We start from the raw sequence: 25114 nt of genomic DNA on the forward strand, positions 1-25114 counted from the left end.
TTTAAGACCCCAAGATGGCATGTTTTAATGGCTGCGTCATTAGATCAAATAGACTTTCACTTTCTTGATTTATTATTGCATTAATTAATTAATGCACAACATTCATTTTACTACATGTACAAAATGCAGTTACAGATTTGGAAAAGTTTGTTTTTTAACTTTGGAAACTTTGTATCAGAACTGAATTTGGAACTTCTGAACACAGTTTGGCAGCACAACACAGATTAATATGTTACTTAATTTGAAAGTCAGCGATAAAGCTGATCTAAAGCCTAAAATGAGTAAATAAATAAATCAAAATTCTGCTATCGAAAGCTGGGAAATTGTTCAAAATGACTTTCATTGGAATCATATTGTGATGATATCATACAAAGTCCAGTTGTCAGGTTGCACAGGCTTTGGCCATGTGACAGATTTGTTAGGGGTCTTCAGCAATGGGGACAGCAGCACAGTCCACCCACATGTTGGATAAGCACAGCTCTGGACACAGAGACACTGTCTCTGAAGCGTGGTTCCTTCACCAGAATAATCACATTCATTTGATATAAATGGCTCCCTGTCTACCCCCTCCGGCTTTTTCTTTTTTCTTTCTCTGCAGCAAGAATAATAATGGAGGGATTATTGCCCTGCTTGTCAGGCTATTAAAACATGAGATTGAGAGACAGATACAGAGAGACAGACAGTGCAGGAGGAAGAAAGAAGAGACAGAGAGAGGTGGAAAAAGAGACAAAGATGGGACAGAGACAGAGGAAATGAGTGTGACGCTAAGAGAAAGCTGTAAGCCGAGGCGACAGTAATGAAGATAACTGCTCGGCTGTCCACTGACGGCCGGCTCTGCTCTTTCCTTCTGACTTATCAGACAGCGGTTGTAGATTAGCCAGAAGCTGAGAAAGCAGGCAAGACGGCGCTGGGTGCACTGCATCTCTCTCTCTTTCTCTGTAATGAGAAGAAATAGCATGCCGACCGCCCAGCCCAAACGGCCATCATCCGTATCTCATATTCTGTCTACATCACAGTCGGTGTTAGGGCTGTGATTATGACTGTGATTATGAAACAGGGACTCAGAGGGCTCATCCCCGATGCATTAGGTGAATAATAAAACCCAAATCATCTTTAGACTCAAATGCTCCCTAATGCCAGAGCACGAACAGGCCGCCGTGCTTTTCCACAGCTTTGCAGTAATAGATAAATCTCCATTCCTCACTCGCTTGCAGGTAAGCAACGCTCCAATCAGAGTTCATCAGTAACCTCCAACATAACAAGCACAGGCGTTCTCCCTTAAATCTTATTTGTTGGCTGCTTATTAAATGATGCTCCAAACCAAAACAAGGACATGACGGTTGATCTAAAATGAATCCTTTCATGTGGTGGACATTTTGTTGTGCGATGGAATCATTTTTACTCCTGCTATACTGTCTCATCATGGCAATGCGGATAAAGTCTCCACACAGCACATGTAATCCTATATTGGTATATATATTCTTATATAGCACATATTGTAGAAAATCTTTTGCGAAACTGTCTATTGATACAAAAACCCAACATCAAGGTCAGTTTTTTGGTTAATCTAGTGTGTGAAATACCTGACAAATCAGTATACATCATCACATTCATGCACAAATCATATACCCAGACTTCAAGTCTCCCATGCGATGCTACAGTGGCACCGCTGTGTGGCTCCACTTTGACACACCAGTGCTTTGAGGTAAATACTAGCATGAGTATAATAATATACTCATAGTGACAATGTTAACATGCTTCTGCTAATCAGTCATATTTACCATCTTAATTTAGCATGCTAGCATTTGCTAATTAGCACTAAACGCAAGGTGCAGCTGAGGCTGACAGGAATGTCAATAGTTTAGCATGTATTTGGTCATAAACCAAAGCATTGTAAAACTAAAAAAAGACCTGATGATGGCGCTATATGAAAATCAGTGATTGTAACTGAGGGTAGCATGAGTGTGTGATCCAGCTTTCATGGCAGTCAAGCAAAAGTCAGGGGATCACTGAAGTCAGAATGATTCCTGGTGACCATAAAGGTTTAGACAACATTTCCTAAATCAAACCAATGGGTCAACCACCGCCCATAATGAGCTCATACAACAAGAGACACTAAAGGAATGACTACCATGGCAGGTAGTCAGGGAGACAGGGAGAAAAAACACCTGACATGACAAATTTACACTGTCTCATGGAATCGCCTCGTCGCCCTTCCCTTCTTGTCCATTATTATCTCTGTGCTGTTACAGACCCTGTGAGGTCAAAACTGATCAGTGTATAATGATTATTATGCCTGGTTAAATAATGGCTTTTAATAAGCTTTTCCTCCTTTGCTCTGCCTCAGAGTGTCTGACAAATGCTTTCATTTCCAGGATCTTTTTTTTTCATCTCGAAGAATCTTAAGTTCCTTAAGGCATGTGAAACTGAAGGAGCGCTTGGCCTCTGCATTCTTGTACAGGCTTTCCTGCTATCCTGTTTGGCAGACATGAATATGTGTGTGTGTGTGTGTGTGTGTGTGTGTGTGTGTGTGTGTGTGCTTGTGTGCACAGTTGTGATTGGAGAAAAAAGGCTGATGTGTGGAATTTGGGTTTAATTAGTATGAGCGTGTGTCTGAGTAGCAGGCAGCGTGCTGCTCAGCATGCCTGTGCCTCTCTCTGTCTCTCTGTCTCTCTCTCTCTCCCTCCCTCTCCCTCTTTCTCCCTTTCTCTGGTTGAATTACTGCCAGTATAAAGGCTCTCTGGAGGTCCGTACTCTCTCCGCTCCCTCTGCCACCAGAGCTAACTGAGGAATAACTCATCCTACCAGCAGGACAGTAAATCAGCCACGGTGTCCCAGCATGCACAGGAGCTGGCTTCTCTCGATATGATGGCAGGGTGCGTGAAGACGACAGCATCGAAATGGGGAAATAAATCATGTATGTGATCGGATTCACTGTCACGGTTTCTGCATTATTGAATACACTTACAAACTTCCACCTTAACAAGTCAGTTTGTGTACTATTGAGTCCTTAAATTTTAAACAAAAGTGTGTGGACTCACTGGTGTGGTGTACCTTGTCATGGGTTAGACTAGGCCCTTTAGTTCCAATTAAGTGAAACCTACGGCATACAGTGACATTTTAGATAATAACGTGCTTCCAGCTTAATTTTTTGTTTGTCCCTCTCCTGTTTAGACATAACAATGGTCCTGTGCTACAAGCCAGGTCCATGAAGGAATGGTTTTCCCCACTTGGTGTGGAGAAACTTGACTGGCCTGCACAGAGCTGCCCTCAACCACATCCGACACCTTTGGGATGAGCTGGAACACCAACTGTGAACCAGACATCATCCAACATCAGCACTGGACCTCACTAATGCGCTTGAATCTGAATTGGAGTCTAGTACTCCCAGTACAAACAAATGTAAAGACAATTCTTGAATCAAGTGTAGTTTTGCTTGATACTGGTGCAGCGGTTTACCTCATATATGAAGATAATGAAGTTCATTTATATATATATATATATATATTTTTTTTTTTTTAAAACGGATCATGCAGGAACAACTGGAAATTTGGCAGAACAAAAATTGTTGAAGGCTCTGAGATTATTTTTGTATTTTACAGGATGGTTTCCAGAGGAAGCCTCACAGGCTCACTAAAAACAATAAAGCATCTCCCTATAGCAAGAAACCTTTTTCATGTTTTTGGTAGAATTTCTATAGATTGTGGCAGACTTTTGTGCCTTAAGGCTCTACTGTCACTGTGTAATTCTGTCTGTGCATGTGTACATCACTGTGTTATATGTGAGTCAGTGTCTGTTTTGCTATCGGCACATCTCCCCTCCTCTGACTGGGTAGAGGTTACCTAACAGCGAGCATCATGTTGCAGAGATCAGGTTTGGAAACAAATCTTTCTGTAGCAGCCAGCAGTTGCTGCAGCTGCTGGCAGCGCGCTGTCTGATCTTCTAAACTTACCCCATTTTAATCAAGCTTCTTCTCTGCTGCCTCTCTCCTCATACAGGTCATTGGCTTAGATCCCAAAGTGCCCGGCTTCCTCTTCCAGTCTCCTCTCAATACAGTGCAGCAATCTGTCTCCAGTTTCCACCGAGTCAGTCAGACGAGGCCCTGAGCTACAAGTTAAGAGAGAAAAAGAAGAAAAAAGCTTATCAATCAATGAGCGGCTTTTTCTTAACATAACAACAGACCACCACCGCAGAGATGCTCTCTCTGCCAAGTGCTGCTGTTTTTCACTCTGCTAGACAGGAGACGCACAGGGCAACAGAGACTTGAGGCTTGAATGGCAGATGTATCCTGATACTGTAAAACAAACCGTGTCCTCCTTTCGCAGATTGAATTAGATGCTGAATCAATTACATAATTACTGTTTCTCTGTCAGGAGAGAGTAGCAGATTACGCGCCTCGCGCCAAGACCTTGAATACAGCATGTGTGTGTGAGTGTTGAATCGGTCAGAGGTTAAACAGGCTGTGGATAATTATTCAACATCGTATTTCCAAGCAACAACTCAGATTTCCTTTAAATTAAATACAATCATTTTGTTTCACAGTTATAGATAAGAAAGGAAACAACAACAATGCTGGTGGTGTCCGCCAGGGTCCACACAGGAAAATTAGTTTTCAGCTATATCTAGTGTGATTGAATCTTAAAAATAAACAATAAAGAAAACAAAAAAGAAATCAATTTAGACATGAACTTGTCAAATACATAATAAAAGAAATCTGGAGCAATGTGTGTATCATGCTTTGTCCATGTCAAACAATAAGATAAAAATTAATGAAAAATAAAAACATCAACAAACAAATACATTCATGCAGTCCGTTCTCTGCCAACACATTATTAAATATGATGTGCGCTGTGATTTGTCTCTTTCAAATAAGAAATAAATGAAGTCCAATAAACAGCAGCAGCAGTAAAACACCTCAAACGTACAGTTTAAGAAATAAACAGCTGTTTGCATAAAACACTGTAAATAAGGAACTACTACAGCTTAACTGACATCATCGCATTGAAGTTCAAGTTTCGTTAAAGAATGTAGATTAAAAACATCATTTTACAAAACAAAGAAAAGAATAACAGCAGCGAGATAAACGACACAAATTCCAAACATAACTGCACAGCAGACTTGAATGTAATGTAGGCCAGCAGGTCCAAAATAAAACAAAAGAGTCTGAACTGTGCATGACAGAAACAGCTCAGATCAAAGACACAGCTCAGACTGGGAAACTCCGCTCTGCAGGAATGATGAATAATCAGAAAAAAGATCCCCACCTCGTCTTTAAACACAGCCGCTCCACTAAACCTTGCATCCACCACTCCAACATCTTCAGCCACACGATGAGAAACCGAGTGTTGCCACTCAGAGCTCAGTCACATGGTCTCTGACGTGAACACCCCCCTCTCCCCTCCCCTCCCCTCTCCCCCCCGCGGGATGCTGGGACGGAGAGTGCTGTGGCTGCATCATCCGAAGCTTTGACAAGTGGCTGTCACTTAGAAATGAGTCCCCCTCTATCCCAGGAGTGTTGAATGATTGACAGGTCTTCCAGTGGACCCTCCCTTTTTTCCCATGCAGCCTTCTGCTCCTCCACTGCAAAAACAATGCAGCTTACTTCATTCACATTTTGCTTGTCACCAGATCTGCTGATTTCAAACAGATTTTAAGACTCTGTGTTTTTATTCTGCCTCTTCAGCTGCACTTTGCACACAGGGAGACTTCTCTGTCAGCTGTCTTGCTCACAGAATAACCCCGCTCTGACAATCCCACTGAAACTGATAGGCTTTTCTGAGAGGGAATAAGAAATTGGCTATCGGCACTGACTGAAGTGACCCATTTATTTATTTTATTTTCTCTCTTTTCATCCGGCAAGCGTTTAAATCACTGAGCCAATTCCCTGCCGTTCCAGCCTGTTTCATTCATCCTCTCCTGATGGGGGCTTCAGAAGCTCCTAAACTATGCAGAAGTGTTTCTTAGCAGACTGTGCAGGCTGTCTTATTACTGATGTGTGTGTGTGTGTGTGTGTGTGTGTGTGTGTGTGTGTGTGTGTGTGTGTGTGTGTGTGTATGTGTGTGTTGCAGACTGAATGCCTTTCGAATCCTATGTAGTCGTAGCAGAGGTGATAATAATGTGCTCCATGGTTTTTGACACCTTCAGTGTTCCCTTTAGACATGCAGGCTCACGCCTCCATCTGTCTGGTCCAGCTGTGGAGTGTGTGTGTATGTGTGTGTGTGTGTGTGTGTGAGAGTGAGTGAGTGAATGAGAGAGAGAGACTGTCTGGCAATCTCTCAGCCACACACACCTTAATACTTGAACTGCCTGAAAGTGTCACCATTTCATCATCATACATTTAGATTACTCCATATTGTGATTCCATAAAAAAAACAGATATATTTTAAAAAGTAAATATATTCAGCTCTCTGTCATGTGAATCATTCCTGCACTCACAAATATCCTGATCCACAATATAAAACAGAGATTAAAAGTGAAAGAATCCAGTGGTGAAAAACACAACACAATAAGAAGAATGTAGGTGTTACATCAACATGTTATTCTCAATACATTGCCCAAATATACAACTTGCCTCTTCCTAAAAAGAAGCATATTCTATATTTTTTAATAGTAAAAGCAGTGCAGATTTATTTCAATTCTGTTGAAATGATGCATTCATGTACAGTCATACAAAGTGTAAAACTGACTTCTCTGTGATTCCATTGCTGTTTTGTGGCAACTCATAAAGTATCAGATTTCCAGTTTTATTAGGTGCACATGTGCAAACTAAAACAATCCAATACAACAGCATAGCAATAAATCTGACCGTTCTGAAGCAGTTTTTTTTTTTTGTTGTTGACTCTGTGTCTGAGATGTAGTGGTTTATCTCTTTTTATTCAGGTTTAAGGTGCTTTCAAACAACGAGCTGTCACAAAGGTTGCACCATTTTCTAATCCAACCCATCTTCAAAATTTGAGGATAGAATCAAACCTCTCTGACTCAGCGTTTTACAGTTTGCACATCTATGGCCATTGTTGCGCGTTACCTAAGCTAACAAACAAATGTTTGAATTTACAGCAAGAAGTTGGTGTCTACAGTCTGTAATAGGACTCAACATAAGCAGAAGTCTGTCAGGTAGGCCAGTGGTTTGTTTAAGGATATTTAAACACCCTTTAAACCAACATGACATGAAGTTCACCTCCCAGCGATGTGTGCTGGGACTCAGCAGGTGTCTGAACGTGAAGCTCTGTGCCGTGTGTGACTGAAAGGCAGGCTAATGGTTGCACAGCTGGAAGACGCAGCAGGAGTGTGACAGAAAGCTCACTGTGAGGCCAAGAGTGGAGAGGACACACCGTCAGACAAACAGAGACTATGTCCACACACTAACCCAAATACATTTATACTTGACTTTTGAATCTGTTTATTCTATCCACGCTGTTCAGAGGTTTTCAAACTCAAAAATGGAGCTTTGTGAGAACAGTCTCCTGAGTGGCTGAATCTGAAAACGCCAGCCATGGCAGCTTTGGGAAAACAATGACATAAGCCTGTCCAGTCATGGCTGGGCGCTGAGCGGCAGTAGAGTTAAGAGGACAACTTCTGCAGGCAATTTGATCACGTATCTGTTCTTGCTGTCCTCTTTTTCTACACTGCATTTTACACCAGGTGTGCCACTGAGTCAGATAGATGTGAAAGCAAGATAGAAAAGTGAACTGTTACAATCTAAGAATTTCACCAAAAGGCAATATAAAGAATATTGATTAGTGTAGCTTTAAGTTTACCTCTTGGTAGCACTACAAACGTGTGGGTGTGCACATGCTCGAGTGCACAGACACACTGTGCCTACCGCTCAGCATGTGGCAGAAAATGGCAGACTGCTGTCTACATACTGTGCTGGCATGCAGTCTGGACTCAAACATGGCTCGAACACCGACGGCTGCTGTGATATTTCACTTTGCACAAAAGCCAACAGCGAAATACAGCCGACTGATTTCTCTTTTCTGAGCCCCTGAAGCCACAACAACAGCCTGCAGCAACAGTGACGTACCCTGTGACAGAGGGAGCAGGGAGCGTACATGTAAGGCGGTCAGGTGAGGTGAGGAGGCTCGGCAAGACACGGCGCAGAAGTCATGAAGTCATAGTCATCATCAAATGCAAAATGCGCGCTATCGCTGCCTGTATTAAAATCTCACTCCCTTCTATTTGCATGACATTTAGAGAATACTGTGAGATGTTCGAGTTCATCAAAGGACTCATCAGTTCACTCCTGGTTTCAGGCAAACTCCATCCAACGTCTCGTTTTGGCCATCAAACATTTATGGCCGCTTAACTGGAGAGATGTTTGGAAAAATCTGTTTGCTCCTTCAGAGGCTGTCGGCTTGAATTCAGTTGGCAAAAATGCTCCAGAGAAGCTTTGCCAACCACTTCTGCAGCATAATCCTCTCTTTCGCTGTCTGTCTGTATGTTCAGTATTTTGCAACTCAGAGGAGTTTTGCCAAAATATGACTAAACACACCAGCTTGGAGACAGCAGCAGCATGATAAAGAAGCAGTGTATGTAGACATGTTTTGACAAATCAATGACTGGAACACCCTGAGCCAGCTTATGGACAGTGAAGAAGTGGATCATGTAGCAGGAACAGCTGACTAAGTGAGTGTGTAAACTACATTTCTAAAGCACTTTCACAACTGTAGTTACACAGTGCTTTAGTGGAGGGAAGACAGAAGACGTATAACAAAAGGACATGAAGCGCACAAACCATATAATATAGATGAGATCAACACATAACCAAAGATGAGAGTTTTAGTCACCACTGCCATGAATTCAAGCTGACTACAGTGATCACGCTTCAGAAAGACAGAAATGACAAGCTTTATACTTTCAAGCTCTTTAAAGGTGAGCATTCGTATGAATTTACTGGCCTTTTATATGTCTGATATGTGATTCACATCTCATATAGTTGTTACTGGCATCCTGCCGTTTTGAATAAATAATGCGCCTGTCTGATGGCTTACCTGCCCGCCTCCCTCTCAGCGTGTAAATCATCTGTTAATCCAGCAGTTTGAGTCTTTATCCCTGTGAAAGTCTATCCACATAAAGCTCCAATCCCCCCAGCTCGATGTGGGCTCAGCGTTGGTCTATTGATTTAGATGTTTATCTGCAGTGTCTTACATAAGAAAACTGACCGGCATTATCACTATAGATTTGTGATAGGGTGGGTTTCTCCTTTGCAACTGATATTTCCAGCTCAGATACTGTGTTGTAGGGTTAATGTTGCAGGCAAACATTTATAAGTGGCATAAACATATAAATAATTGTTTTCAGCTAAAAATTGCTATAATTACTGTTAATTAATAACAGTTAACCAATTACAGTATTTGGTCAAGTGAAACTTGAGGCAGCATCAGGCAAAAATACTAAAGTATTTGCTTGTTTTTCTTAATTTTCTATAGTTGTAAATCAAATATTGTGGGTTTGTTTCTTTATTATCCTGTTGACCTACAATCGCTGTGACAGACAGACATACACACACACACACACACGCACACGCACACACACACACACACACACACACACACACACACACACAGGAGAGGCTTGCACAGAGGTAAGCAGGTAATAAGAAACTAGTATCCTAATAAAGTGAAGTGGCTCTCCATCCAGGAAGAGGATGGACGCAGGAGAGGAGGAGAGATTAGAGCTCTGGAGGATCAGTGCAGGCTGTACATTAACTGCTACTAGAAGGATTAGTTTACTAAATGGCTGCAATAGGATGCAAATTAAGGAGGTGAGGAGGTATGAGGAAGAAATCAGAGAAGCAGGCAAAGAGGGATGAGAAAACAGATGTAGGGGAGTGGTAGAGCACCTGGTTGGAACAGATGTGGGATCTAAGGATGCACATGCACTTTTGCACATAATGCAGCCAACATGTGTCCTGGAGACCGAGTTCAGCAGCATCCTGAGCAGCATATCAGGAGTTTCTACATCAAGGGAAACTGATGGTTACAATGGAAAAGGGTTCAGTGTCGCATCTGTGGCATCCCTGCTTGAGGACAGCAGCTTGAAGTCACATTAGCCGCTACTAGCATAGCACACACTAACTCCAAACTGCTGGTGGCAGAGTTGCATTGTGGGTAATGTAGAAGCCGGGTTTAGACCGAGAAGAGGAATGCAAACATAAGAAGACGGTATCTCTATTTCAGCCATATTGATTCTTTCTTAAAACTGCCCTCAGGTAATGTTATAGGAATGTCATGTTAAATCTCTTTTAATGCAGCATCACCAATGATATGGACTGTGATACATGGGGAAACTGGCCAAATTAAACAAGGAGAAAGAGGTTTTTAAATCCAAAACAGAGGGGAAAAAGGAGGAGTTCTGAGATACCAGTTGGGTCAGGGCAAAAAAGAGACATCCATACACACTTTAAATTGTTGAAGGACTTTACACCATTCTATGGACTGTAAGTCCATCGTGGGGTATGTGTGTCCTCAGTATGTTGATATACAATTATAAGTTGCTTACATCGGCATAATTAAATGTTTCATATGCTTGTGAGCAGCCAAACACTTTGCTGCATCACACGTTTTCCTGACTTTGGGAGCTTGGAGGCATGAGGTTGGAAATGATGCCGTTCCCAACTCTAAGCTCCAACTTCCAACCATAAAAAAATACAGCATTTGCAGCATCTGTAATACAGGAGGAACTGGGTGATCTAAACCAGGAGAAAAGGTTGTAAAATGAAAAAGAAAACAGCTTCCAGCTTCTGCCATTCTTGCATACAGATGCTGAAGAGTTTCTTCAAAGGCAACACTCAACATTACCATTTCTTCCCTCTCAGACACATTCCCACATGTACACACACAGAGACCTAACCCCCCTCACTGTTTCTCATCAGCCAGTGAAATGTGGGTTAATGAGGCACCACCCGGGGGCACTGTCAGCAACACCTACACTCAGAGGGAGGGGAGGCATGAGAGTGGGCGTGGGTCTGCGAGACGCTGAGTGCGGGTAACATCAAAGGTGGAAGTGTGGAGGAGTACAGTTAATTAGTCAGAATGACTGTGGTATGTGTAGAACTACAAGTCTCTGGGGAGATGAACAGAGTTGTACAGGAGAGACGATTTACTATAGCAGCTGAGAGCTCAACTGTGCAGGAATCTGAAACTGGTTATTTTGACCTGCAGAGTTAAAGTAAAAAAGAAGTCATAGTCACTACAGTAAAGGCTGGCTATGTGTTGAAAAGTAGCAGGAAGCAGTATTAAAAAAATCAAACAGCAGAAGGTTTGCAGCTGGATCAGCTTTGCTAGATGTGTGTTTAGATATCTGAGGTCTTCTTCAGCCTGCCTAAAGGACCCCTGTGTCTTAGCTTTTGTGTATGAACATGAGGATGCACATGCACATGCACGCAATTCACACCCTGCTGTCAACTTCACAGTATTCTGCCGACTGTTGACAGTCGACAGTTAGTGGCAGTAATGCACCAACAACCGTAGCAATGCACCAAGACAGTGAAGAAGTCTGCAAGCATGTAAACAATGTGATAAAATGATGATAAAAATGATTTAAAACAATAAAAAGTTGTCTTGACAAACGTTCTAGGAGGAAGGAAATGTATTCAACACCTCAAGGATAAACATTTTGGTGCTGAACACAGACTGTAAACAGAAAAACTGTTTACAGGAGAACTCCTCAGGGCACCTTTAAGCTTGACTACTGTCTCCACAGGCATCAGAAATGAAAGACGCCCAAGCTGGCAGCTCTTCTGGTGCTCATGTGGGGTCTCCATAGCCACTCCAATCCTGATGTGTGGTTGCGTTTTTCAGCAGGCACATGGCAGTTTCAACACAGCTACAGCAGCTACATGTGTGTGCTCAGAAGCTACATTTCTTCTAAAATACTAGCAAATAGTCCAAATAGTGTTGCTGCACTCCATTGTGAAGTTAAATGCACTAAGTAAGGTAAAAACAAATGACAAAATCACTTTATAGTGTGGAGGTGAAGAGTACCTACAAAACAGCCTGTACTGTGTCCTTCTTCTTCTGTCCAGGTCATCTGGGTCTCATTCATATTTCATGTGTTGGGAGGTGGAAATATTGCAGATGAATTATACAGAGAGAGGATGACCAGGGAGTAAACGCTTTGCTTCTTTTGCATGAGGTTTTTCATGAGCAGCCCTGCAGATCAGTACATATTCAAAGAGGACAAAAGAGGGAGTCTTCTCCACCGAGGAGAGACGGTTCAAAGGAGCCAATTCATGCAAATGAAGACCGGAGCTATCATGTGATATGAGACCTTGTAATAAAGATAAAGTGCTCTGGAAAGACTGGAGCTTTGAAGTGATCCATGGAGGGTCTGATATTATGCTTGATCTGGTTGTTACTTTAAATGGAGAGTTCTTCAGGTTTATGGTATTATTCATTTATCTTACTGGATTTCTTGGTTGTTTTTCGATTCTCTTTCCTTCCAGAAAGTGTCAGGGTACGATTGTAATTGAGAATGCTGTTTGTGCAAACATGCCTTCCTGAAATACAGTTTTCATCCTTACATTGTTGTAATATTTTATTTAGAAAAACCACTGGCAGCTATTTTGCTGATCAGTTAATTGTTTCTGGCATGGTGGGTGAGATATGGTGCTTTTCTTCTTCTTCAACTGTTAACTGAATGTCTTTTTTTCTTGGACTATTGTTCAGATAAAACAGGCAAAGCGAAGATGTCACCTTCACATGTCACATTTTTCGAACATTTACTGACACTTTATAAACCAAATGATTAATTAATCAATGAAGAAAATAATCAGCAAACTCACTGACAATGAAAAAAACCATGTCATGTATCCATAAATTCAGAGCCAAATCTCAGCTTTGTGTCGACACAACATGAAACACCTGAAATGATGCTCAGGTCAACAGTCACACTAAGAGGAAGAAACAAAGACAGACAGACATACACACACACGCACGCACACAGACACACACGCACACACGCACACAATATCTGTGATCAATGCCAGACGCAATTGATGTGTACGTCATGTTTAATTGATGAAGCAGCACGCTGTGTAATTACTCAGTGATCACAAAGGAAAACAAGCCTTGATAAAAAAAAAAAAAGGCATAATCTCAATAAGTGTGTGTGTGAATGTCTGAGCATCTGTATTTGTCACTCGATTAGAAATGTGGTTTTCTGTCACAACACAGCCAGTCTCTGCTACCGACTGATGGAGGGTTATGGATCTCACTCAACTTGGCATCCTACCAACAGGTAGATACAGATACGGCTTTTAAGTGGTGGTTGCACTGCCATGTGACAGTTTAAAGTTCTGGTCTGCACACAGGATATCTCATGAACACGTTTATGAAGCTCTAAGCGTGCCATGTATCTTTTCCTCTGAGGAGTGAAGCGCTCCCATCATCACTGCTCATCGGTGCTGCAAGAATTGTGCCTCATCTCAGAAGCAAGAGAGACAGACGGAGAGACATGGAGACAAACAGAAAGAGACAGAGTGTGTTGTAATGAGTAATGTCTACATGTAGCTTTGCGTAGCAGTGGATGGAAAGCTGAAGCACAGGGCTGACATTTCAGTGACACAGAGAAATAATGAGTTCAGGATGAGGCCACTCGCCCAAGGCTGAGCGCTCAGATGCACCGTTTCAACAACCAGAGGAACATCTTTGTTTCTTAAAGCTTTCATAATACTATTGGATCCTCAAATGACCACAAACAGCATCATTAAAACTACAAACTGTCCTTCTATCAGTCCATCCTTCCACTTTTGACATCCATCATTCATTCATCATCTTTAGCTGCTACAGTTTTGTTCATGCAGTTTTTTTGTGAAGTAAAGGGAGCCAGAAGGTGCTACAAAACATTATTTTAAAGATATCTTTAATATTCCTCAACACAGAGATTAATCATATATGAATAAATTATTGATATTAATTATTTCAACTGTATTTCTGAGGCATCATGTTGTTTCTCTGTTTGGCGAGAGACTCCAAATTCTACGACACCAAAGAGCTTGATCCACCGCTGCTCTGGAGAAGAAGCCTGTCAGATGCAAAAATCAGAGCTGCAGCAAATTCCGAATGTGATGTCCGTCAAATGAAGGAAAAACATGGCATCCTAGTTCCCTAATTCATCCTAAAGTGACCCAGACTCTGAAAGCGAACTGATTCAAACTGCTGAATGTTTTATTAGGTTTCTACAAAATGTTAAGCTTCAGCTTGTGTTGAACGCTCTCACAGGATATTATGCTCCATGATTGGATGTTTTTAAAGACATGCAGCTTAGGAGGCACGGTTGATTTATCTCCTTTGGCTATAATGTACACAGGCTTGTGCAGCTGTCTGTTTTGTCCTCATGAATTCCACCCCAGCCACAGAAGTGCTCCAACTGTCAGTCATCTGAAACTGTCTGCGCAGAAAATAAACAAGACTTTTACTTCTGGAGCCCTGAATGTCTGAAAAAAACTCTTCCCTTATCTCCACAGTGAAATTCCCAGTTGGTAGCTGGAATTTATGGTCAGATTGACCTTTTTACTCAAGTAGAATAAAAACTACTTAGACATATTTTTAAATTATACAGGTGCATAATCCCACGACTGATCTGTCTTCCTCTTTGATTTGTGTGCATGTTACTGTAAGATGACTTGCTGTATTTTGGATGTTTACCAAGTGGTGTTTGTATGTGCAATGGACCAAAATGTAAAAAAAAAAAAGTAGTTGATCAACTCATTAGATCATTAAACATATCTAATATCTAAAGATGTTTTGTTAGCCTTGAAAGACAAATGCCTGTTGGGTTTAGGGTCATCAGGCCAGAACTGAATTTACTTCTCCTTACAAAACCAATGTGACTGTGGAGTGTGAAAAATTTGAGCTCCAGGAAAACTCAGCAGCCCCAGTAAGCAAAACAGTTGAAACTGTGGATGCTGTATCTGACTCTAATTACCTCACAAGGCCAATGTTTGTGCTCAGTCTATGTGTGATCCACACACACACACACACACACACACACACACACACACACACACACACACACACACACGCACACACGCACGCACACACCTCCCCCAGGATGTTTTCTTGTGACTGTTGTCATTTCTGCGGGGGATCATAATGACATCAGCAACAGTAACACCTACATCAACAAAACATCAACAAACAGCTCACATTCATATCCATATGCTCCCTCTCTCTCTCTTTCTCTCTCTCTCTCTCACACACACACACACACACACACACACACACACACACACACACACACAGAGTGTCTGACCTCATTCCTGCAATCTGTCTCCTGGGAGAAAAAGCAAGAGGTAGATGAGAGGAAAGGAAAAAATGATATCAGGTGAAATGAAGGGAGCGTATCCAGCTGAGGAGGTGAAAGGGAGTGTAAGAGGAATACGTGATAAAAGCCTGACTGGACAGAAGAGGAGGAGAGGTTTTGGTGATTAGACAGAGGGATAAGTAGAGAAAGACATAGATAGAGGTATCACTGCCGTCCCAGGAGTCGCGTTAATAAACAAAAGGAGGGTAATAAGGCAGGAGAGGATTTGCTAGGCAGCAGATGGCTCTGTGAGTCACTCCCATCACCGGGAATGAGGGGAGACAGGGAGATAAGAGAGGGTGAGGGTGGACAGAGAAAAGAGAAATAGAGACTGATGATGGAGGCAGAGAGAAAAAGAGAAAAATCAGTCATGTGTACCATCAAAGCACGTCTCCCTCTACTTAACCAGACTGTCACTCAAGAAAAGAATAATCAGATTCTGCTGTGTTTTATTTACTCACTGGATAACAGGCAGCTGCCCCGGACGAGTGAATAAAAGAGGAAAATGTTTCATTGGTGCCTTGCTGTCAGCCTCCTCTCAAAATAAGAGACCCTAGTTGACTTTAAAGTCGACTTGAAGTTGGCTTTTTGGGAAGTTTCCAAACGACACAGTCCTCACTAGAAAGACACCATTAGCTGTTTATTCAAATAGGCCAGAATACATGTGTGCACATCCGCAAATTCTCAGTGAGATAGGTACCGGACAGTAAAAAACCTAAGTGAATACAATAGAAGTGTACTGGCACACTGGAAACAGAGCTCCCTTAAGCTGTTTTAACTTTAGCTGATTATTTGCGTTCGTGAATATGAAACCCCATCACTTAAAGGACCAGAGTGTAGCATTTAGTGACATGCAGATTGCAACCAACTGAATACCCCTCGCCTCGCTCCTCCCTTTCTAAGCATGAAGGAGAACCTACGATGACAGCAAAACTCACAAAAACCATGAGAGGACCTTTTTACAGTCAAGAAACCACAAATAGACCATGCATCATTTCAGGGTATTACTAGTCAGAAAGGATGAAAACCACTGGTCTATCTATAATTAGATTTCATATTTGATTAAAAAGTCAGTTAACGAATAACGTTTCAGTGACGTCTTGCTGCTTGCAACTGAGGAGCCTCTTTTCAAAATAAGAGACCCTCCTTTTACCCAATCAGAAATGACTTAAAGATGACACCTGATTTTGTCCACACAATTAAAGAAACGATTAAATATGTGGTCATATTACTGTGAAAAGAATCTCTGAACCTATAAAGATAAGATATATAAAGATAACCAAGATACTAAATCAACTGTTTTAAATTCAGCCACGTGCTCTCGTAGTCACCTCCTTTTCTTTGGATCAATGCTGCCCCTTGACCTTGCTGTGGGGGTGTCAATGTTTTCAAAAAGCCTTTCTTGTCAGCTCATTGTCAGCTTTAACAAGGATCCATCAGAGATACATCATGACCTGGATATCGACCGACTGGCTCCTACAGACGCCTATAAGGATCTGTATGTGCTGAAGGCATTCTGGATATCATCGCATGACTCACACCTTCTTTGAAGAGAGGAAAGAAGAGAGAAAGAGGAGGAGGGAGAGAAATAAAAGAGAGCAGAGGAGAGCAGGAAAAGCCCCTCTTCTTTCTCCTCCAGAAGCCAAGGACAGGCTTGTAATTGGCTTAAACCATATATGGGGAGAGGAGAGGAGAGGAGAGGAGAGGAGAGGAGAGGAGAGGAGAGGCGAGAAGAGGAGAGGAGAGACGAGGAGAGGAGAGGAGAGGAGAGGCGAGGAGAGGCGAGGAGAGGAGAGGGGAGGAGAGGGGAGGCGAGAAGAGGAGAGGAGAGGAGAGGCGAGGAGAGGCGAGGAGAGGAGAGGAGAGGAGAGGAGAGGGGAGGAGAGGGGAGGCGAGAAGAGGAGAGGAGAGGAGAGGAGAGGCGAGGGGAGGAGAGGAGAGGAGAGCTTTCAGATGAGAGCAGAGACAGGAAAAGCATTGAAGGAAAAGGAGATGGGAAGAGCAGGGAGAAGGAGGGAGTGATGAAAGGGCAGAGCTGCAGGGATGTGACGATTAGCAGCATGGAGGAAGATGAAGAGGAGGGAAAGTGTGCGGGGGTTGCCTCTGCATTGGGATTGGGAATGAGGAAGGAGAGCCATTGATCAGATGTCACCATAGTGTATAGGGACCTGACTAACAAGCATCAACACGTGAAGGCTGTATGAAGGCTTTAATGTAACCACTATAACCTCTTTGGTCTGCCTTTTTAAGCTATCCCATACCAACTACCCTGACCCTAACCACGCCCCTCCACCTCCCTTAGGATGCAGCCCATCTCTCTTCTAAACTACACCTATTGTATAGTTTGTCATAAGAAACCGGTGTGACACTGAACTCTCCAAAATGTAGCTAGAGTGGAAGAAGAAAGTGACAAAGAAAAGACAGAGAAGAAGAAGATACAGAAGAGATGCTTTCCCTCATATCAGTGAATCATCACACCTCACACGCTGTCTGTCTGTCTGTCTGTCTGTCTGTCTGTCTGTTTGTCTGCTCCAAGCCATCAAAACCCTCTGAGCCCTGAAAATCAAGCCTGACATCCCACACTGGGTACCACTTCATATTCTGACCAACACCATAAAGAAGATATTCCCACAAGATGCTCTAATAATAGCTGAAATATGTCTGCAGGCTGATTCAAAACAATTGTTGCTAGAAGAACTGGGTTTCCTGTTACCCATTCTAACTAATATATTCCAAAGGACAAACTCAAGTGCCATTTAATTAGACAAAAGGCTGCTAGCAGCGGCCACTGAAGAGCGGCTCCTGTATCTTTTTATCAATGGCAGATGGAAATTCCTAATTACTAACCCCAGGAAGCCTTTTGGTCGTCCTAACCGTTGGGTACAGAGATGATTAGCCTCGCGTGAACTTTCTAAGCCCAGAGTCCAAACCTCTCTCCTCCCACTCCCCAGCATCAATATCACTATGCAAAACCTGCCTGTGTCAACTCAATTTATTTTCCAATTTCCCGCAGGGTGAAAGACTACCTCTCTGTCTGTCTCCCTGTCTGCCATCTATCACTCTACAGCCCTCTATTTTCTGTTCCTCCTCTCTTTTCTCTCTATCCTTCCATGTGTGCACTCCTCTTGTCTCTTATTTGTCTGTTTCCCCCTCAGTTGAAATTACAGCTGGCGTGGTGTGTTGTCTTCCTCCTCCACATGCTAGACAGCTTATTCAGAGGGAGCAGACAGGAGCAAACTACTCATGGTTTATGTAAGAGCTGAAACAATCAGTATCAATTACGTGAGCAGTGGACTGACTGAAAATTAAACAAAAACGATTAAGCATTAATCAATATATTTATATTGGCAATGAATCCGATGACTAATGTGAAAGGGGTCGCTCTTAGTGATGAACCCACAGAGATATACAGTACAGAGATTACAACCAACTCTGGAGCTCTACTTGTATTTTGGCCTCTTCTAGCTCATAGTTTTGGTTTTAGAGCACATTTACTGTATGGTTCAGTCTCAACTGTCAATAACCTCATCTTCAGCAGCAGCAGACAGCAGACAGCACCCACTGTACACTGCCTGCCCAGCAGCAAACAGCAGGCAGACACAGTAAGAGACGAGATGGTGGACACAGACACTGGACGTACATTCATCAGGTGGAAACATGATTGAAAATTTCTGATAACTCCAAATAAATGACAATGCTGCTTCATTTCAAATGTGTGCAAACAGACAACTGTTGCTGACGTGTTAGCCAAACTTCATGGGGACATGTCAGAGGCGTGTGTTCTTCAGGTTGTTGTGGAGTTCCCTTACACACAGTCGCCAAAAAACAGGATTTGCCACTTTCCTGATTTTATTAACATTATAATATTATTACGATATACTTTTGGGATTTGTTTTTTAATGCATAAATAAACAAACTCTTCAGGTGAAGTATGCATAAGTGAAAGTTGGTGTATAAACAGATAATGACTGACTATGTTAAAACAGGTGTATTAGGAGAGAATATGTCTTCATTTTGGAGTTTATAATTGTAGACGCTGTTCATTAATAAACATTTAAAACAGCCGATCCTTACCAATCAACCAAACATTTATTTAATGTTTACACACTGAGGTTAAAGTAAAGTGTTGCCTATTTCATACTGAAAATGTTGGTGTTAGTAATATCTTCATATTGATTCAAACCATATCAGCCAGCCCAGATTGCACCTCTAGTTTACATAAGAAACCACAGACCTGGCCAGTTGATATTCATGCTGCTCTGTGAACAGCCAACACACACACACACACACGCACACACACAGACACACACACACACACACACACAAGCACAAACACTGGGGCTGGCCGGCTGCACAGGAATACACTATCGACCAAGCAGGAATTTACCAGCCACAACAATTAATCTTGTGGGAGGCAGGTAGTGACTCTGCATGTGTGTGTGTGTGTGTGTGTGTGTGTGTGTGTGTGTGTGAATTTCTAAGTGTGCCTCTGAGAAAGAAATGGGGCGAGACTACAGGATAAGATTGAAGATATCTTTTGCGCCGACCGCCCCTGACAGACGCTCTCACACAGGCAGACAGACCACATACAAATCCAGACAAGAGATTTTAGAGGGTCAACAGGCAGGAGGAGCAGCTCCTCACATTCGCTCTATAGCTGCAGATCATGTAACATTTTCAGAGATGGCTGAGCGTCTGCACCAGACTGGATCTATTCATCCTATATATATACTTTGAGTCATATCTGCAGGTCAAGTGAACATACAAAGAGGTGGCTTTGAAAGGCTTGATATGCAGTATGAGGACCTGAGTAAGCAAACAGAAGGTTGTAAAACTGAGCTGAACTGTCAAAAGAGCCTAAAAGAGCTATCTGTGTCCATGCAAAGCATCACATTACACCTGCTGTCATCCCCTGACTTTCCTCCATACAAGGCTACATGAATAATTGAGCGATCCCTGCTTTTTCAACTACTACACCTCCGATTGTGCAGAATAAATATTCAACTTGCTTTAAGACAACGTCCATGTATGCGAAACATTTTTCCCCAGATGGAGCAGAGGGAGAATTTGAGTTTAATTATGCCGTCGTGCCAAGAAAAATTGTAATAAAAAAGAGAATCCATGCAGTCCTGTCATTCACAAAGCAGAGCACATGCTTCCTCTTTATCCATAGTTTTTCCACCAGCAACAACTGTCTCCACTCTGCAGCTCTTTCCGTCAGAGAGGCAAAGCTGCTGATGCTACAAACTCCTCGCCGCAAGAAAATAAAAGCCACGACATTCAGACTCACATTTGCTGGTTTGTGTACTCACCTTTGTTCCGAAGGAGTGTGAGTTTGTTGCTTGGTGTGTGTTATGAGCTCCGCAGCGCAGCAGGCAGCCTCTCCTCTCCGTCTCGCTCCCACTGCGAGCTGGAGTAGTGTGTGTGACAGAGTGTGTGTGTGTGTGTGTGTGTGTGTGTGAGCTCTCTCACTGGCTATTGTTACAGGGAAGGCAGCCAAACTGAGCATGCTCCAACATGAACAGCCCTTGTGGTTGGCATGGAAACCGGGAAGCGGCTGTTGTGCTCGAGTTGTGAGGTGCTTTCTGCTTCAGACACACACACACACACACACACACACACACACACACACACACACACACACACACACGCACGCACACACACACACAAAGTGCAGACAGGTGCTGCTGCTGTGTCATCATCCTGGCCACTTTTCAACGATTGATTAATCCGTCATTCTCCGTCATTTCATTCTCTTCAGTCAGACGGAAGTGACGGCCGTTCTACCAGCCGATAACCTGGATCACATACAGGAGTTCACAGAGCGTGTGGGATAAAAGCAATCCACCACAGTGCCGAGGTCTCCAGACCGAACCACAAATGGGACCAATGCCAACAGACACACTGCCACGATCACATGATGCATCATCTCTCCAGAACATACTGTGACAAACCTCACATCCTGTCTAAATTAATGAGCATAAAAGTTAAGGTCTTACAGCTCTTTTTGCACTTTTGGGGGGGTATTTTATGCCTTTGTTGCTAAATTGACAGTAGAGAGATAACAGGAAATGAGGTTTGGAGAGAGTTGGGTAATGACATGCAGCACAGACTGGACTCAGACCAGAGATGATGCCGGTCATGGTTGAGACTTTATCTCCAAGCAAGCACAGAGCACCACCTTTTTAATGTTGTAGCTGACCCCTACACAGCATAACAAAGCATTTATTAACTTTAGATCCTTCAGAAAGGCCTACTCTGATTTACAATTTACTGGGTGGAACACCAGTGCAAAAATACTGTAAACATCATGGCTAAATGATGTGTCTACACTGACATAACTAACAACCTCTGTGATGAACAAGATAACGTTGAAATATTGGTCACATGTCTGACTGAGGTGTAATGTTGAAACATCCTAGTTATACTAAATATATCTTTTTGAGGGCATCAGTTCAGCGTCATCCTGTCGATAGAGGCATCAAGTGTCGGATCATAACTCACAGTGGAGGATTTTGTTCAAAGACAAAACTGATCAACACCAATCTTTCCAGTGATTTCATGATTTCTTCGTCTATCATGAGTTATGAAAATGAATGGCTTAAGAGATATTTCTGTATCACCACACAGCACTTGTCTCTAAATAACACCGGGGTGACTTCAGTGACTTCACATTTCTATCTCTATTCTACCTCTAAATCCCATTTTCCTCATTAATATGCACATTTATTTACACAGCAGGATGTTCGATATCTAATCAGATCATCCGCTCTGTCAGAGGAACATGTGTGGCAAAAGTGAACAATTTTTACATGCGACGCATCAACACCATGCATGAATGTTGCGTAACTGACAGCATGTGGTGTGTGTGCGTGTGCATGTGTGTTTGCCATTTGCTGGCTATATAGAGAGAGACTCCAGGGGCATTCCATAACCCTGACTTCTTGGGAATAAGTCACAAAAGGCACCATGCAGGCATCAGACAGATGGCTCTTGGTGTGTTTATGTCTATGACAAAATGAATACAGTGAGCGCTATGGATAACTGTCAAATGGAGACAAAATGATACGACAAAATATGGGTCACTTCCAGCACGTTCACACTGCCAGAATTACACCAAAGCCCAACCCTTTCTTTTGTTTCCTCCATCTACACAAGCCAAACTTTAAAACACCACTTTTTTCACTTTGCTTATTTTGGTCCAACTCCATCATCCACTGTGAGAGCAAGAGTGCCAGAGCAAGAGAAAAGAGTGATATCAGGTGTTGTGGAAGCCATTATCAGCAGTCAGTGCAGCCCAAGAACTGTACAAGGTGTGTTCATGAAGCGCAGGGCTAACTGCCATCAAAAGAAATGTGCTAATACACTCCAGGCTGTTCAAGCATTTCTCCAATATTTAGCAATCAATATGGCAACCACAGCAGGGCATTAATCGGAGGATGGAGGCGGGACAGTGTGTTTATGCTGCAGTACATTAATATACAGTATGTAATCACTGCCAAACGGACCATGGTGTAATCCACTTTTACACTCATTAATGGCCATTTGAATTCTGCAGTGACTGCATGGGAGCAAAATGACTGCAGGTGCTGCTCAGGTTGTAAACAGGGAAGTGTTGGATGCTGCTGAGGACCTGGACAACATTAGCATCATGACAGGCCTCTCAAATCAAGAGCCCCAGCAGAAGTGCAACTACGTTCATAATCCATTAACTAAGCATCTCCGATGTGTATTTAATTGTACATTAAGCAGCACTTTTGGACTGTTGGATGTCTTAAATCAAATCACCTTTAGCTCTGGGATATTGTGACAGGAATTTTTCACTATTTTATGACATTTAATATACCAAATGATAATTAATCAAAACAGCCGTCAGGTTAATCAACAGTTCATTTTCTGCAATCATGTGAAAGCTTTGCATTTACCTTGATTTTCTGCTCGATTTTGAGGCTCAAAACTTGACTAAATTAATCTTACCATCAAATGGAAGCCTAATAGCAACCTGTCAGACAGGAGGAGGTGAACTGATGAAATTAAATCTGTGCCACACAGAGTTGTATAACATGATTATATAAATGATTCCTATTAAGGCTGCTTTTTGGATTACTTAGTGACAGAAGAACTGCAAAAGAACCTTAAAAACACTTTAACACTTTCACACTGGACAAAAATCCTCTAACATTCACTAACATCTGCCTTTTGTCTTCAGTGGAAAATGCAACAATCAGCATTATTATTCACTAACTGTGAGTGTGCTGTCAGGTGCTGGGCAGGGAGCATACAGTGGGACTATCAGAGCGCGTTTGCCAAAAAACAGCTGCCTGCTGGTCCTGGATACATGAGTGACAACTTACACATTAGATGTAGCCATTCTATCCATTGTTTGACTTGATTCAAAACTTGCACATGATTCATGGAAATTGTAAATCTGCTTGTAATGTGCTTTTGCTTATGTTCTACATTGACTATGCATTTTTTCAGTGTGTGTGGGGTTTTTTTGTGTGTGTGTGTGTGTGTGTGTGTGTGTGTGTGTGTGTGTGTCCAGGTTGGCCCTGTCCTGATATCAGAACCATACACAGAGCTCTAGGTGGTACTGACACCGACGGTGGAGATGAGATGTATCCACTGAGCTGCCCTTCTCCGCCCGGCGACATGCGGTTAGATAATTTATGAGGGCTCCACCATTGGTTCAATAATTCATAGAGCCCTCGCTCTGCCGTGGGTGAGTCACGGACAAGCCTTTTACTGAGAGAAAGAGAGTGAGTAACACACAATGAGAGAGAGAGAGAGAGAGAGAGAGAGAGAGAGAGAGAGAGAGAGAGGGACATCTGTGGTGTGCAAACTCAATAAGAACTTGCCACACCATTACTTTTTGAGGCTTGCTAAATTTAGCACGGCTTCCATGACTCAGGGGAGGAGCTGCACGAGGAGCTAAACGAGGGTGAGCCAGCTTTTAGTCTCGAGGAAGTAACCCTGGGAGCCCAAAAGCATGAAGCATCCTTCTGAAGCAGAGGGTTTTTCCTGAACCAACAAACACAGCAGGAAGTAAAAACAAGACAGGCTTCAGTCATGTCATGTGTCCATATTATTACGCACGCACCAAGGAAGGCTAATAGAGTATGCACATGCACTGTGTTCACACAATGTAGACCTCAATGCTGCACAATGGCTGTTGCTGTTAGTTCTCCTGAAGAGGAACAATGCATTGTTGTTGGCCCCCTTGGCTGGGAATGTTTACATATGGGGGGGGTGGTGTGTTAATACAGGATGTCATAAAAAATGGCCTTTGCCAGTGTGTTTATCTGGAGCTTGATTGCTTGGCAACCACAGGGGCATTGTGGGGCACAGCGCGGTCCTTTGATTCATGACAATCAATAGGGCGATGGGTGGAGGTTGATGGAGGGCGCAATGCACAAAGGCAGAGTGACACACATACAGGAAAGTAGACGCAGGCTCGACACACTGAACTATATTCCAACCATTAACTGGGTTTTTCTCCGCTGACATAAAGGTAAAGTTGGGTAAGCTTGATAAATCAGAATGAGGTCTATGTTCTGTACTACTCACTTATCTTGTCTGTACATCGTCCGTGTTGTACAGTTCTGCAAATACATCAATTTGTTGTTCTTCAAAAGAGCCATGTAACAATTACCTTAAGAAATATTATTGTAGAGTGAGAAAGGTGGGAGTCATCAAGGATGACTCCAACCTACATCTCTTCAGTCATTCCTGGACTTGGCTTGACTTGCAGATTTCATATTTTGTGGTTGTGTGAGCACACATAGCAATCAATTCAATTAATTCAATT

General features: G+C 42.6%; 1 protein-coding gene across 3 annotated transcripts in view; it reads right to left on the reverse strand.

Moving 5' to 3' along the window:
* arhgef49 (Rho guanine nucleotide exchange factor 49) overlaps positions 1–25114 on the reverse strand; it is a 56925-nt gene that overhangs the window by 18588 nt on the left and 13223 nt on the right. For 2 of the 3 annotated variants that reach the window (XM_076746791.1, XM_076746793.1), the window contains exon 2: positions 3953–4107. The gene's annotated coding sequence lies outside the window, so the exon portion shown is untranslated. Of the gene's footprint in view, positions 1–3952; positions 4108–20618; positions 20763–25114 lie in introns of those variants that run through there. The other variant, XM_076746792.1, reaches the window with a different exon arrangement.

The sequence above is a fragment of the Chaetodon auriga genome, chromosome 13 (genome assembly GCF_051107435.1).
Source record: "Chaetodon auriga isolate fChaAug3 chromosome 13, fChaAug3.hap1, whole genome shotgun sequence".
Lineage (NCBI taxonomy): Eukaryota > Metazoa > Chordata > Actinopteri > Chaetodontiformes > Chaetodontidae > Chaetodon > Chaetodon auriga.